We start from the raw sequence: 14,682 nt of genomic DNA, 5'->3' as shown, positions 1-14,682 counted from the left end.
ACTTTGCTTAAAATAAGCTATAAAATAGCAAACATGTATTTAATTTGAAAGACACTCATTCCTTTCTCTTTACCATTCAAATCATAGATACTATTTTAAAACAAAACAACAGAGTAAGACCAACTCCTCTTTAAATCTTAGGTTGGGAGGTCCTTATAGATATTGGTTCTCTTAATTAAATGGCAATATTAAGGTTGACGTTACTCTCAAAATGTACTCTCTTCTAGGAAATAACATGACTAGAATTAACATGTAGGTAGCTATACATGTATGTATTAGAAATGCATAGTACATATATAGAAACATACAGAGCAAGGCGAGGTCTTTCAAAATTAGTCCAAGTGCAGATATCTTCTTCAAAAAACATCACAGCTTGTAGCATTTGATTATCAGTCAATGCAACAATTGACAATTAAGAATGAATCTCAATAACAATAATGAGAACTAATCTTTCCTACTGGCATGTATTAATATTGTTTCTATATATATGTGTGTGAATAGGTGAAGCATAAAACGGATTGACTTCTGACCCACAACAGAAGTCAACAGAATCTGTCTCTAGGAAACAAACCTAAATAGATGTTTGAAGATAAGACTGATTTAGATGTTATCTACAGACCACACTCCCTGTGATTTTTTTCCAATAATAAGTGATCCAAATCAGATCTGATCCTGGGACACACTCCTTTCCACTTCCCACCTGGTAACAGCTGTCTCATGAGTGTCTTGATTTATTTATAGTTATATTTTGGAATACTAGTAGCAACATATTTCATGTGGGCTGCTGCTAGCTTGAATGTTTTGTATTGATCTGGCCACTGCTTTCTCCTTTTTCTTCTAGTGCGAGTGAAGGAAATGGACTTTGCTGTTGACCCTACTTGAATGCTGGCTGATATGCAAGTCTCCTGAAGATAGACTGTCAAACCTTATGTGATCACATGCATGTCTGCCTCCTTCACAGACTATCCATAACTGGCAGCTCCTAACGGAATATAGAATTTAAAGCAATCTCTGGTATCTTCAGGTATCATGAAAAAACAAAAACAGAATGAAAGGCAGAGAAGTGAAAAAGCAGAATAAACCACTGAATGATATAATTTTGCTGTGTGCAATGGACTTCATAATCTTTACTTGACACGAAAGCACTTTCTGCTAGCTCACAAATGCTTAATAAATAGGTAGTACCTTAGTTCTCGTTAAGTCATATTTTCCTGAGACTTCACTGGGCAACTTATGTGACAGGACCAGACTTCCTCACACCAAATAATTGGGTTAGAAACAAGGGCTCAAGACAGAGAGCTTAGAAAGCAGGGCAAGTTGGTAGAAAAGAGGCAGTTCAACCTGGGAACACCTCAAACACTGTAAGAAAGGCAGAGGGCGAAAGCATCTACCATGAACCAGATTCTAGGTGGTTATGGTACTTTGTGTATGTTATCCTTGTGAATTAGGCATCAGAACCATAATATTAGAAATGACACTGGAGCAAATGCTCTAAGTTACTAGGTAGAATTGGGATTTAATAGGCTCACCCAATACCAATCTTTCAGATACTTCCACTTCCCCATGTAATCTCACCCATCACACTATACAAATATTTTCTTCTGATGTTACATCTACACTGCAGTTCTACAGCCAGATTCTTAAGTGTTAGTTCCAAAAATATTAGTACAAATCATTCTTTACCTCAAAAAGAGAGATTATCTCCCAGCAATGAGTTCAGTTTTTGGAGAAACAGGCTGGATCTGCTTTCAATCTCAAATGCCTGGTAAGGCAACATAGAAATATTTGTGAGATTGTTATTTTCATCATAGAATAAGCACACATTACATTTTCACCTCTTTTCCAGAAGAAACTGATCGGGCCTTTAAAGTAACAGCCAAGAATTTCTTTATGTAATCGTCCATGGCTGTTGTAGAACATCTGACGCAAAAAAGGAATAAATCATTCCCCATCATAATAATTATAATAATAAAAAAAAACATTGTGAACTGGGCATTTCCCATGGGCCGGGTCCTGCTCTGTCTTCCATGCATTATCTCAGTCAGTCATCACAATACTACTATTGTATTGCATTAGGTAAGGAGACAGAAGCTCAGAAGTTACTTACTTGAAATCACATAGGATATAAGTGGTAGGCTAGAATGCTAATCTATTTGAAGCAGCCTGCATCAATATATCATGTTCCAAAAACATTGTATGTTGCTCCACTTACATTAAAATGCAAGCGGTATACAGGTGATTTACAAATAATGATAGTAAAGAGTAAGAATAGGTCCCTAGCAGATAAATGTGTTATGATGTAAACAAAATGCAAATAAAAAGATAATCTCTCTCTTCTTCCCTTCTCTCCCCCCTCATTCTTCTTGTGTCTCCTCTCCTCTTTGCCAATAAAATGAAGAGACAGCTTAAAAGAAGACAATCTTTATCTTTAAAGCAACACCCAGTAACGTAATGAAATACATTTTTTTAATTGATGAATTCCAGGCAAGATTTTTTTTTTAAATCTTTCAAAGCTAAAATGAATAAAGCATACATTCCAGTAAGTATTTGGTCTTATTGGCAGCAACATGCTGAGACCTAGTGTTTTTAGTGAGCTTCTCTCTCAGACACTCCAATCATGCAATAAGACCCACCATAAACATTGTTCAAAGAGGCTCTCACTTTGCATCTCATGACTCTGTTTAGCACCACATGCACACTGGCACAGATATTACACTGCACTCCTACTCAGACATTCCTTTCCTTCACCATCATTTACAATATGCACTGCCACTGCGGCTAAACCAACGCTTACGAGCAACTCAATAAGCATAGAGGATTGGTTTATTCACAGAAGAATCAATTTTACACTAGCCTAAAATAAAAAGTTGCTTTGAAAGTAACTTTGGCAGCAAAAGTACCACACTGTCTCCTTTCTAAGAAAGAGGTTTGTGGTAAAATGGGCCATAAAATAGTTGTCAAAATTCAATTTTCTAATCAATATCTTGATTTCAGTTTAGAATGATATCAGAAGTGGCTCAAACAGATTTTTTTCCATCTAGACTTTACTTCCTATGTATATGCTATTTTAAATTCTTTTAAATGCAATCTTGGCATGATGGCCATGTGCCAAATGCATTAAAATAAAACAATTATTCTGAATCCTAACAATAAACCCATTTTTAGATCTCAGCTTCCAGTGGTGTTTTCCTAGGTTTAAAGTTGAAGTGAAGTCTAGTGTAAATTTAGGTGAGTACCTACATATATTTTTGCAAATTATCCAAACTTGACATTTTGACACTAGAGATAACACAACACACCTGGGTACTGTTTTGACAGTGTTCAGGATTACACTCCTATAACCCACCACAATTGCCTAGACCTTTGCCATGTAAATCAACAAATACACTCCACAAAAATAATTACACTTTACTCATCTTCTCCATTACATCAATAATAAGTTGTCAAAATGGATATTTTGGGGGCTTTATAAAAATTATTAAAGAGGTTTCTTTTCTCTTTTCTATGGTACCTAACACCAATTTTCTAGGATATTAGGTAACTTTCTTTAGGTTACATGTTTCAAATTTAGCTTAGGAATCAAGGCTATGTCATAAGACAGGACACACACTTAATTGAGTGGGTTTAATAAATTAAGCCAATTCATTTAATTTGGATGAAGATGGCATTTTGTCCTGTTTGCAGATTGAAATTTTGGTGAAATGGCAATTTTTCAGAGAAGTAAGAGAAAGGAATATTTCATTTCCTTTTAAGTAACTATTATTACCTTTGAATGACTAAAGGTTTTGCAAACATATTTTAAAAAAGAAATCTCAACTAAGTCACCCCTCCAAAGTCTAATAATATTTGCTGTCTCCTATTGTGTACGTGGGAGACATAACATTCACTCCACTAGTCATTCTCATAAACTTCTTCCTTTGATTTCCAAAGAAAAATGTAAGAGCCAATGAGATGTTATTTGAAAGCTCTGTATGGCACTGCTATATAGAGAAGTCAGAGTATCACAAATATGATCTCCAATTAACAGAAAAAAATAATAGTAAATAATAATAATACCTAGATTCCTATTTTTACTTTGAAGTTAAACATATTTCAATGGTGATTCTATTAACAAGTCAAGAATTGTTCCTAAAGGGTCAGAATACATAAATTCTTAAGGGACCAAATTAACACCACCTACCTTTCAACATAGTATAGGCATCCGTTGGTAACATGTCCATGAGGAGTCTGAATTAACAGCACAGGGTATATAATATTCGACAGATAATCGTGTTATATTTACATTATAAATTTGATTTGCTGTTCTTACTCTGGAATTTTAGCCTTGCTTATTTTTTAATTTTACTAAGAAATCTTAATGTGATATTTTTCTTCATATTTAGTCACAGCTGTGTTTTCATCCTGCTCTGTATCCTCTTCTCTTTTGCCTTCCTGTTTGATTCAACTTCTTCCTCATTTACACCTATCATTTCCTTTCTAATTTTTAGTGAGAAGTTCCTATTTTTAGGCGGTAAGCACAGCTGTATTTTTGTTTTCCAGATCTTCTTTCTTTTCATATTATTCCCAAGTTCTTATGCCAGATTCCCCAAAAGATCAATATTCCATGAACAGGGAATTTGTAGCTCCTGCCAAATGGAGGCTAGACTACTGCCCTTTGGATCTGGGAAAAGCAAAAGGAAAGGAAAATACCGTGCCCTTTGTCTTCCTCTGTCCTCTGAGTTATCTTAGCAACACAGTGAACAGATCCAGGAATCAAAAACATGGTCATTGGCCACATGAGGCTTATGCATGAAAAGGAAGGAATAAGACTAAGGGGAACCCCAGGCACTGTTGGGAATGTAAACTGGTGTGGCCACTGTGGAAAACAGTATAGAGGTTCCTCAAAAAATAAAAATAGAACTAACATACGATTCAGTAGTCCTACTTTGGGTATTTACCTGAAGAATTTGAAAATACTAGTTTAAAAATATATATGCACCTCTGTGTTCATTGCAGACAAAATGGAATAAGATATGGAAACAAAGTACCTCATGATAGATGAATGGGCAAAGAAAATGCAGGCTAGCGACATAACAGACCACTCAGTCATAAAATAAGATGAAGTCCTGCCAGTTGGGACACCATGGATGAACCTCGTGGGACTGATACTAAGTGAAGTAAGTCAGAAGGAGAGAGTCAAATACCATATGATTTCACTCATTTATAGAATATGAAGAAAAGACTATAGAATATAAAGAAAGGAATATAAAGAATAAATAAAACCAAAATAAATCTTTAGATTCTGACAACAAAATAGTGGTTACCAGAGAGCAAAGAAGGGGTAAGGAAAGAGTAGAGGGGGTCAACTGGTGGGCACTGAATGGTGACTGGACATTTGCCAGTGCTATGGTGTGCCCAGGTGAGACTAGATACCTGAAACCTATGGAGTGTAAACACACGTACCTCAATAAAAAGGAAAAAGAACAAGATAAAAAAAGAAGACAAAACAAAAATCATACTTAAGCATGGAAATGGGGGAGAGCAGCATACTAAACAATGAGAGTGGAAGAATTCCACAACTCTTAAGGCACATTACAGTGGCATCCATTGATTTTTTTTTTCCTAGCGTGTTAAGTGGTTTATTAAGGTTCTACAGATTGGCAGATTGAAATAAGAAGCTGGAGGATTAAAATGACAGAACTGGGGCCTCCCCGATGGCGCAGCAGTTGAGCGCTGAGTTGCGAAGCTGCCTGTGGCCTCTGCGGCGCCAGTTTGATCCCCGGCTGCTCCCCGGCCACAGGAGGAGGGTCCCACATGGCGCGCAGACCTCTCCTGCCGCCCGCTGCTCCCCTCAGCAGTGTACTTCGGTCCTTCTGCCTGCTCTGCTCCCCGCTCTGGCTCTGGTGAATTCTCTCGCCCTCCCGCGCTTCTGACTGTACCCAGTGCATGTATAAACAAAACAAACAAACAAATAAATAAATAACATGCCTCTATAAAAAAAAATTTTAAAAAATAATATAAAAAAATAAGTAAAATGACAGAACTGAAATGTATGGTCCTGATACCTGCTGTAAAAAGAGAGAAATGAATGTTTTAAAAGGAGAAGGATCCAAGAAAGGGGGTAAGGAGAAAAAGGCAAAGCTGGGTCCATTTAGCACTAGAAAGAGAAGGTTGCCTGGAGGAAATCAAACATTTCAGTTACAAATAAGGGTGGTGGGTGTTGGTGAGATATGTATTTTATTTCAACTGAAACCAAAACTAAAGGAAATGAGCTGAAATTGCATCAGGAGGGATTAAAGTTAGATATTAAAGTCTGGTGAGATAATGGAATACATAATCAAGAGGACTGCGGAAGTCTGTTCCCAAGGATGCTTAAAAATAAGTATCTATCTTTCTGGAGTGGTTTTAGATACAGAACTGCCTTGAGAATTAGAAAGGAGACTTTTAGGTTTATCTTCCAGTCCAAAAATACTTTTACTTTATTTTTTTTGTTTGGTTTACTTTTGCTTTATTTAATAAGACAGATTTAATGAGACAGATTTCAGTGCTATAAACACTGAAGCTACAGTGAATGGGGGAGGGGTAAACAAGCAGTAACACTTATTTTGGCCTTGTTGGATAAAAGCAATTCTCAGAGCACCTGAACCAAAGCCTATATACTCAGGTGTGGTTAATCTTACGGTAGTTAATTGAATGAGTCTCGTGAGGATTTTACAGAGTTAGAGCAAGTTTGGACCAGGCTCTTTCACTAAGTAAAAAGGGTTGTAAAAATGCCTTCATTTCAAAAGGGAAGCAGTCAAATTGTTTGTAATGTGATGCAGAGACTAATGTAAGTTTAGTTGTCTTGTTACTACCACGAATAATTGAGTGCGCTATCTAGACAGGTTTGGCGTAGACCCAGTTATTTTACATCATTTCAGGGCAAGCAAAGATATACTATATATACCAATCTATCCAGAGACCAGCAGTTACCATGGGCAGACTCTGCTAACAGTTAGGGCTACCCATGTGTAATGGGCAGGAAGGGTCAGTGCAGGGTTTCTATGACCAGAGCAGACGGGGTAAAGGAGAAGTCCTGGAGCCCTCGGTGGCTTTTCAGGCTTTTATGGGGATTACCAGGTACATGGCAGGCAGGGGTGCTGGCGGGGCGAGAGGTCCTAGCAAGTCTTTACTCTTTGTGGGATCTCCGGCGTTCTCTCGCATTCTCTCCGCTTCTCTCATGGTTCTGCTTCTTCCATTCATTCTTCTGGCATCCCTGTGATGCTGCCCTTATAAGCTCAGTCTCTTAGCCCAGGTGTACCCACTTACACATGCCCACACCCTACTCCAGGTGCCTGCCATCAGGCATGCATTCAGGACCACAGGGATCCATCATTAATCCTAATGGCGTGAGGGCAGAAAAGCCTGATACTTTACCTTACCCTACACCATGGCACAAAACACAACCTTGATCCTCAGGGTGCCCACCACCACTTAATAAAGGGTGGGTTAGGGTTAGGAACTACTGATCGCTATTATACAATAGAATCCCAGATAGACTAGTGTAGGGTAAGGTAAAAAATCAGGCTTTTCTGCCCTCCCGCCATCAGGATAGATGAGGGAACCCTGTGATCCTGAATGCATGCCTGATGGCGGGCACCTGAAGTGGGTACACCTGTGCTAAGACTGTGCTTTTTAAGGGTGGTGTCACGGGGACGCCAGTAGAAGCCATGCTGAGAAAGCTGCAGCAGAAGCCGAAAGAGAAGCCGAGAGAGAAGCAGAGAAGAAGAAGCAGAAGCAGAGAACGCCAGAGAGCCCAGATAGAGTGAAGATTTGCTGGGGGCTGGGAGGACTGCCAGCCTCCCAGCCCCCCAGCACCCCTGCCTGCCATGTACCTGCTAAACCCCAATAAAAACCTGCAAAATCACTGAGGACTCTGACTCCTCCTTTACCCGGTCTGCATGGGATCAGAAAACCTGTACTGTGTCCGTTCCTGATTTTACAACTAGCAATCCCAGATAGACTAGCAGGAGTCAGTCAGCTAGAATAGGCAATATGAAAGTCCTGTACTTACCTGGCAGGAGAGACACCATGATCACGGAGGTGGTTTTCCAGAACAAGCCTTATCCATTGCACTTCAGATGTGCTGACCCTTGCGATTTCCCCAAGTGTGGGAAATTTGACTGCATAATTTGTGGTAGTATGGGGACTGTGTTCCTGCCTTTCATCCCACACCAAGAGGAAAAAAGAAAGATGAGAGTCCGAGGCAGAGTTGCTCCATGCCTGGACAAGGGAGAGCTGAGGAAAGGAGAGTATGTGTATAGGGTAAATGAGTTAATCAGGCTTTTTATGCCACGAACCTCTATGGCTATCACCTGTGGTCTTGAACGTGTTCATGCAGAAGGTGCATAGGTGTGGAGCACACATGTCTGATTGTGGACGCCTGGAGTATAGATGCGTGCACATGTGCAAATGTGCTTGCTTGAGCCTATAGGCTGGGAAATACGGATGGCTATGAGAGGACGAGCAACATGACTACAAAAGAGGCAAGACCATGAGGCAACGGCTGAGAGAACCCCAAGAAAATGTAAAGATTTATGTGGAACTGGGAGGCTTGTTTGCCTGCCTGCCTCCTAGCCCCCTGCCTGGCCTGTGCTTGCCTCCCTGCATGCCAGTCTTCCTGCCTGTGTACCTGATTCCCTGAGAGCATTAAAACCTGAAAAATCCCTTATCTGTCTGCCCAAATCAAGAGTGAACCTGCCCTGTGCTTGCTGGCACTACAGTGTGTCCTTCTGGGAGCAGCAGATAGGTAAGAATGTTAGTTGTTGGTGGCAATTGCAAGTGAAGGGGCTGAAGACACAGAAGTCAGCTCATGAAGGAACTCAAGCCAGAGCAGTTAGTTGGCAGCTTATTGTGAAAACAATCAAGGGCTTCAAGCTCCAGAGGAATAGCAGGATCAGATCATGTGTTACAGGGGATGCACGAGGTAAGTGAGACTTCAGCACACAGGACTGAGACTTCTCAATATTTGCATAGTGGTTGGGTCAGGTGAGCACTCAAATAATTACCAGGCTGTAAGTCTCCTGTGCCCAAGCCACATCCTATTTTTATTGGGTTACGCTGCTATCCAAAGTTTCAACTAGGCAAGCCTGCTTGTCCCTCCCACCTCTATGTCCAACAGCTAAATAATGAGGTCATAATACTATAAGCAACTCTTAGCATATTTCTTAAAGAAAAAAAAAAAGCCTCGTGGTTGGCTAAGGTCATTCTTAAAGAGCAGCTTACAGCACTTGTACCCTCCTGACACCAGGATTTAAAAAAGAAAACGTCAGGAGTTACTGAGTTCTACTTCATCATCATCAAATATCCTGTGGTTTCAAAACAATTATCATGGTGCTTTACCCATCAGCTGTGCAATGTTTTTTCCTAGTCTACAGACACAAAAATGTTTAGGAAGTCAACTTCAAAGATAAGTGCGGCCATTGGGGACAATTCTCATACTGATGATCATTTTCACCAAAAGCAAGGAGCAGGTTATGAATCATCTGTGGCCACTTACGTTTAAGCTGAATACATTAAAATTTAATGGTTTCAACACAAGAAGCCAGTCGTAAGTCTGCACATAAAGGCACTAATGTGTTGGGCCTAATTGTACTTAGATGAAGTAAGTCAGGAATGCATGGCAGACAACTATATTTTGCTGTGAAATGAAAATTATGAATCTCTAATCACAAGCAAAGGTTCATTTTTTACAATTCATTATTCATGATTTCATTCACTTTAAATTATTCATTTTCTCAAATGTTATTGCTGCAGCCTTTTAAACTTTCCTACTCCTCCACTTTCAAGTGATAAATGCCTGAGAACTAAGGGGTCTCAGGCATTTGAATACAATAAAGTGCTTTTTCAACATGCTGCTGGCTTCTGCTCACAATTAAACGTTAGGACTGTCACCTTTCATTTGATCTAAGAGATAATAGGCTAATAAAAAAATGGCCTATTTCAAGAGTTTTCTTTTCTAATGAAACCTAAACTTTGAAACAAGGACTCCTCCATGATCTGGCCCCTTTTACCTTTACCAAACCCATGTCCTGTCATTCTCCCCAGGTGCCTGGGCCTTCTTTGTTATTTCTTTTGAATCCTTTGCATTTCCTGTTCTTCTCTGGGATGCCTACCTCTCCACCTATTCTCACACCCTCCCAGTCCGCCAAAGACATCTTCATTCAGCTGGTTCCTTCCTGTTCATGCTCACCTCAGATGACCTCTCCTCAAAACAGCTTCTCCAAGGATCTCCTCCTCCTGCCAGCTACTCCTTATTACACTCCCCTGCTTACTGTTTTCATATTACATATCACACTTTACACTGACCTTTTTGTTGCTTGTGTATCATCTGCCTTTACCACTAGGATGGATGCTTTATTGGGGCAGAGTCTTGTCTATTTTGTTCACCACCTTATAAACCAAGACTCTAGTATAGTGGTGGACACACAGTAGGTACTTAATAAAGATGTATCAAAGGAATGAAATTTTAATGCCATGAGATAACAACTAAAGTGTATTTTAACCTGATATCACCTCCTCAATTGAATAAGTACAGTTTGTCCCTGATTTTTCTCACATCTTTCCATAAACTGATTTATGAGCCATCAAAGGGTTCTACAGAAATTATGAGCAAGGCACAGTCTGTAACTTAGACTTGGAACTGTTGTGGGTAAAAGGTTGCATCACAGACTTTCATTAAGAGAAGGATCCTGAGTTCCTAACAGCAGCAAAGAAAATGAGATTTAGAGAGGCTGAATGAAAAACCATCTATCTTTCAGCATCCTCTACTCCAGGGAGGATATCCCAAGCCAACTGTCAGATTTGGGGAAAGAAAAAGAGTCTGAAAACAGCCTAGAACATTATCAGTTTATATCAGTTCCTTAGAAATGCCTTAAATCCATGTTCAGCTTGGTTTCAGACTCAACCCTCTTCTCGGATAGAAAAAGAGGTCACACTTTGCTTAAGATCACCCCTCATCCGCTGTCGTGGTCCACTGTCACTGACTTCCTGGCTAGAATTTCCTCTGACAATAAAATCATTAACCAGACCATTTTGTGCAAAGGACTGATACTAAAGGCAAAAGGAAAAGAACTAAGTAGGTCAAGTTAATAGAGGGCAAGTCTGTGAGTTACTGAAATACATTTTTGCAATAAAAATCAAAGTCTGACTGGTACCTTTGAGCATTTTATGCTTCCTCAAATTAAGTGATGTTTCTGGCTAGCACACAATGTGTTACTACAATAGGAAACCTTAGATTCAGATATTAAATATGAATTAATGATGATGGTCTTTTAAGTAATTCAAAAGGCTATTCAAATGGAAACTGAGTGCATAATTACTAGACATTCTTGGCAAATGCAAATGAAAAAAGCAAAAGATCTTCAGATAAGCAATCTAGTTAAGAACCATAGGATTATTGAGAGGTGATTTGTACAAGGTGATCCAAAAGAGGGTTATCATAGTATGGGGGGTGGGGCACTAGTAAATTTTTTACAACACGTCCTTGAAATATTATTATTGGCATTTGGAGAAGACCTGCAGGAGGAAGCTAAGGAAAAGAAAGTTAAATCTATGCTTAAAATGATACTTAAAAAAAATGGGACTTAAGTAAAAATTTGCTAAATAACTGATGAGAAATGTAAAGACTAAAGAAAACAGAACGCTTAAGTTTCAGTTCCCAGCCCCAAATGCAATCCTTTAGGTTAGGCTGATCTTCTTTTGAGACAGACTTGTACTTCTCATTACTTATTAAGACAAAATTTTGGAATGTCTCCTGAAGTCATTCAAATTGCCCTTTTGTACCTGAGGTGGCAAACGTGGCAATATAATTTACAGAGGATACATTATGTTAGACCTTACAACAGTTCTGTGATGTTCTCCGATGCCCACCAAGGACTCCAGCAAATTGACACCTCTAAAGTCATTTTCCTGGCATCCTGAGATGAATTTAGCGCCAGGTCTTCAAATGTGAAAGCTCATATGTCATCCCATTATGCCACCTGGCCTGCAACCAGCACACCTTTAAAATAGATTTATTTAGACTATAAACTTACAGGATAGTGCCTCTGTCTTCAAATATATTACATTTAAACAGCTGGGGAAATAAAATCCTGACTTTCCAATGCTGAAATCTCTGAGGTCAATTTGAAGTATAAAGAGGGCTATCGAATTCTATTAAAGATGCAGATTTAGATGATGTTTTGGAACGGATTAAAGAAAAAAAGCAAAACCTCGATCGGAAAACTCTTGAGGGCTCACCTTCTTTGTGTCTTACTTGAAGTTTGGTTAAATACTGTTCAAAACAGAAAGTTGAAGGGTTTTCACAACTTTAATTAGAAAGTAGTTCCAAATAGGGAACATACTCCGCTAGTCTGTCAGTGTACAAAACTCATTTTATGTAAATAAACTCAGTCATCCTTCTTGCCCTGGAAGACACTTGTTATCTCACAATTCTTTGTTGTTAACCAGTCATAGGAAATTAGACTGTGTCTCAAGAAAATCACCTCGTGACATTGGGAATCCAAATATGTACTACTCCACAACATTGTGCTCCATCAAGCGTTACCAGTAGGATTAGCCAAAATAGTAAGCATGTAGTTAGTGCCCACATGGATTTTTATTTGCTAATTTAGAATGCACATACAGCAATTAAGAGAACTAGACAATGTAACATAGGTTACCAGTGGGAAATATTGACAGTATTAGGATAAAGCACATAAAACTGCTAACATTACTTAATCTTAAGGAGTCAGAATACTTAGCAATGGTTAGAATATTCAAAGAAGACTTGCTGCAGGAAAAGTAGACTGAAGACAGGCACTCACATTAAACATGGACAGAATTCATGTTAATTCTTATCTTCCTCAAAAGACTTATCTTCCTCTATAGACTTTGCATTGGTCAACTGGAGCCAGCAATCCAGGAGACCTCCCCAATACCTTTCTTTCTCCCTTAATCCTTATCTTCACACAGTTATCAAGTCCTGTTGATTACCTGCAAAAAAGTTCTCATAGCCATCTGATCCTCTCGATCTCTATTGCTACTTTCCGTGTCTGAGCCTCTAGCATTCCTTGTCTTCAGAATATTTACCTCATTTTGTAACTGAATATCATATGATTTTATCATTCATTAATAAAGTGGGCTCCAGAATGGTAGGGACTGTGTCTGTTTTGTTCTTTATTGTTCTACTGTCTTGCTACAGTGCCTGAAATATAAGAACAGAATCAGTAAAGAAATTGACCTCAATGAGTTAAGGGATCAAGAAATGATTGCACCAGATTATGAAGGGTCCACACTTAAAATAAGAAGTGTGACATTGTTCTGAGTAGTAATTTGTCTGATATTGTGTGCCTCTGAACAGATAACAAGATGGAGAGGAAATACTGATTCATTTCATACTGTGCTTACATTTGTTATTTCCATAGTCTTGAAATAAAAAGGTCTGCAAGAAATGCAAACCTGTATTTCCATTAAAATGAGGAATTAATATATAAAAGAAGAAATGGTACAATCTGAGATTTCAAAATCTCAGAGGTAGAATAACGTCAGCTCCCATCCCAGCCCTCATCTTACTCCATCTCGGCAGCATGTGACAATGCTGACCTTGGAAATCCTCCCCTTTCTTGGCTTCCACGTGGCTACTTTCTCAGTTTTCCTCTTACTCATTTCTTAGCTGCTTTTCCTCAGTTTCCAGTGTTGGTTGTTACCCTTCTTTATGACCCCTGGAAGCTAGAAGACCTCACAGTTTAGATAGGACCCTCTATCTCCTCTCTCTCCATATAAATAATACCAGCCTTATTTAAACACTACATCTCCTGACAGTTTCTCTGCAGCCCAGTCTTCTCCTCTGAGCTCCACACTAGTTGACATCTAAAATGGAGTGCCAAGTAGTCTTCTCAAATGGACTTGATCCAAAATGGAAGATCTGTTTATTCTGACCTCCCCTCTCGACATGACCATACACATTTCTTCCCTCAGACTTCCCCATTTCACCAATAACTTTACTCTCCACCTCATTACTAAAGCCAATATTCCAAGAGTTATCTTTGTTTCCCACTTAACTTACCTCTTACATGTAATACATCATTGCATTCTAGGTATTATAACCTCTAAAATGTACCTAGAGTTTTCTAATTCTATCCCCATTGCCACAACCCCGTCATCATCATCTCTTGACTACACTTCTCCAATAGTCTCTCTGGCATTCCCCTTTCCATTCCAGCTATTTCCAAATCATTCCCCACACAGCAGTCATAGCAATTCTTAAAAACACAGCCAATCATATCATTTCCATGCTTAAAACCTTCTGATGGCTTCCCACTACACATAGGATAATATCTAAATTTCCTTACCAGGGAATGTAAGGAATACTACATGATTTGACTCCCTGCCATTTCCTTCTTCATTAAGATCAAGCCAGGGAGGTCATGTGTTATTTGAACACATCAAGCCCTTTTTCCCCTCCAGGCCTTTAGAGATAATTAACACACTCATCATCTCATATATTTACTTTTTTTTTTTTTTTAGTTCTACTCTTGGTAAAGCCAGATGCCTTTAAATTCTATTCCTATAGAAACCTATAGCCCTAGTTCCTGATTTCCTCATGCTCACAGAAACTTTCCCCAATAATCCTGTCTACAGTAGACTCCACACCCAACTCTGTCAGCTCCATGTTTGTTTTAT

At 39.0% G+C, this 14,682-nt stretch overlaps 1 protein-coding gene and 1 non-coding gene across 4 annotated transcripts in view; one reads left to right on the top strand and one right to left on the bottom strand.

Annotated features, from left to right (window-relative positions):
* BBS9 (Bardet-Biedl syndrome 9) overlaps positions 1–14,682 on the bottom strand; it is a 345,679-nt gene that overhangs the window by 30,957 nt on the left and 300,040 nt on the right. The gene's annotated exons all lie outside the window — the stretch shown is intronic.
* On the top strand, positions 8,025–8,187 carry LOC119252050 (U1 spliceosomal RNA). Its single transcript, XR_005126712.1, has one exon. It is a non-coding gene; the product is annotated as a U1 spliceosomal RNA (small nuclear RNA).

Source organism: Talpa occidentalis, unplaced genomic scaffold (assembly GCF_014898055.3).
Source record: "Talpa occidentalis isolate TD23 unplaced genomic scaffold, MPIMG_talOcc4v2.1, whole genome shotgun sequence".
In the NCBI taxonomy this organism is placed as follows: Eukaryota; Metazoa; Chordata; class Mammalia; order Eulipotyphla; family Talpidae; genus Talpa; species Talpa occidentalis.
Note: the sequence above shows the minus strand (reverse complement) of the source record. Positions and strands in the feature narration are given on the sequence as shown.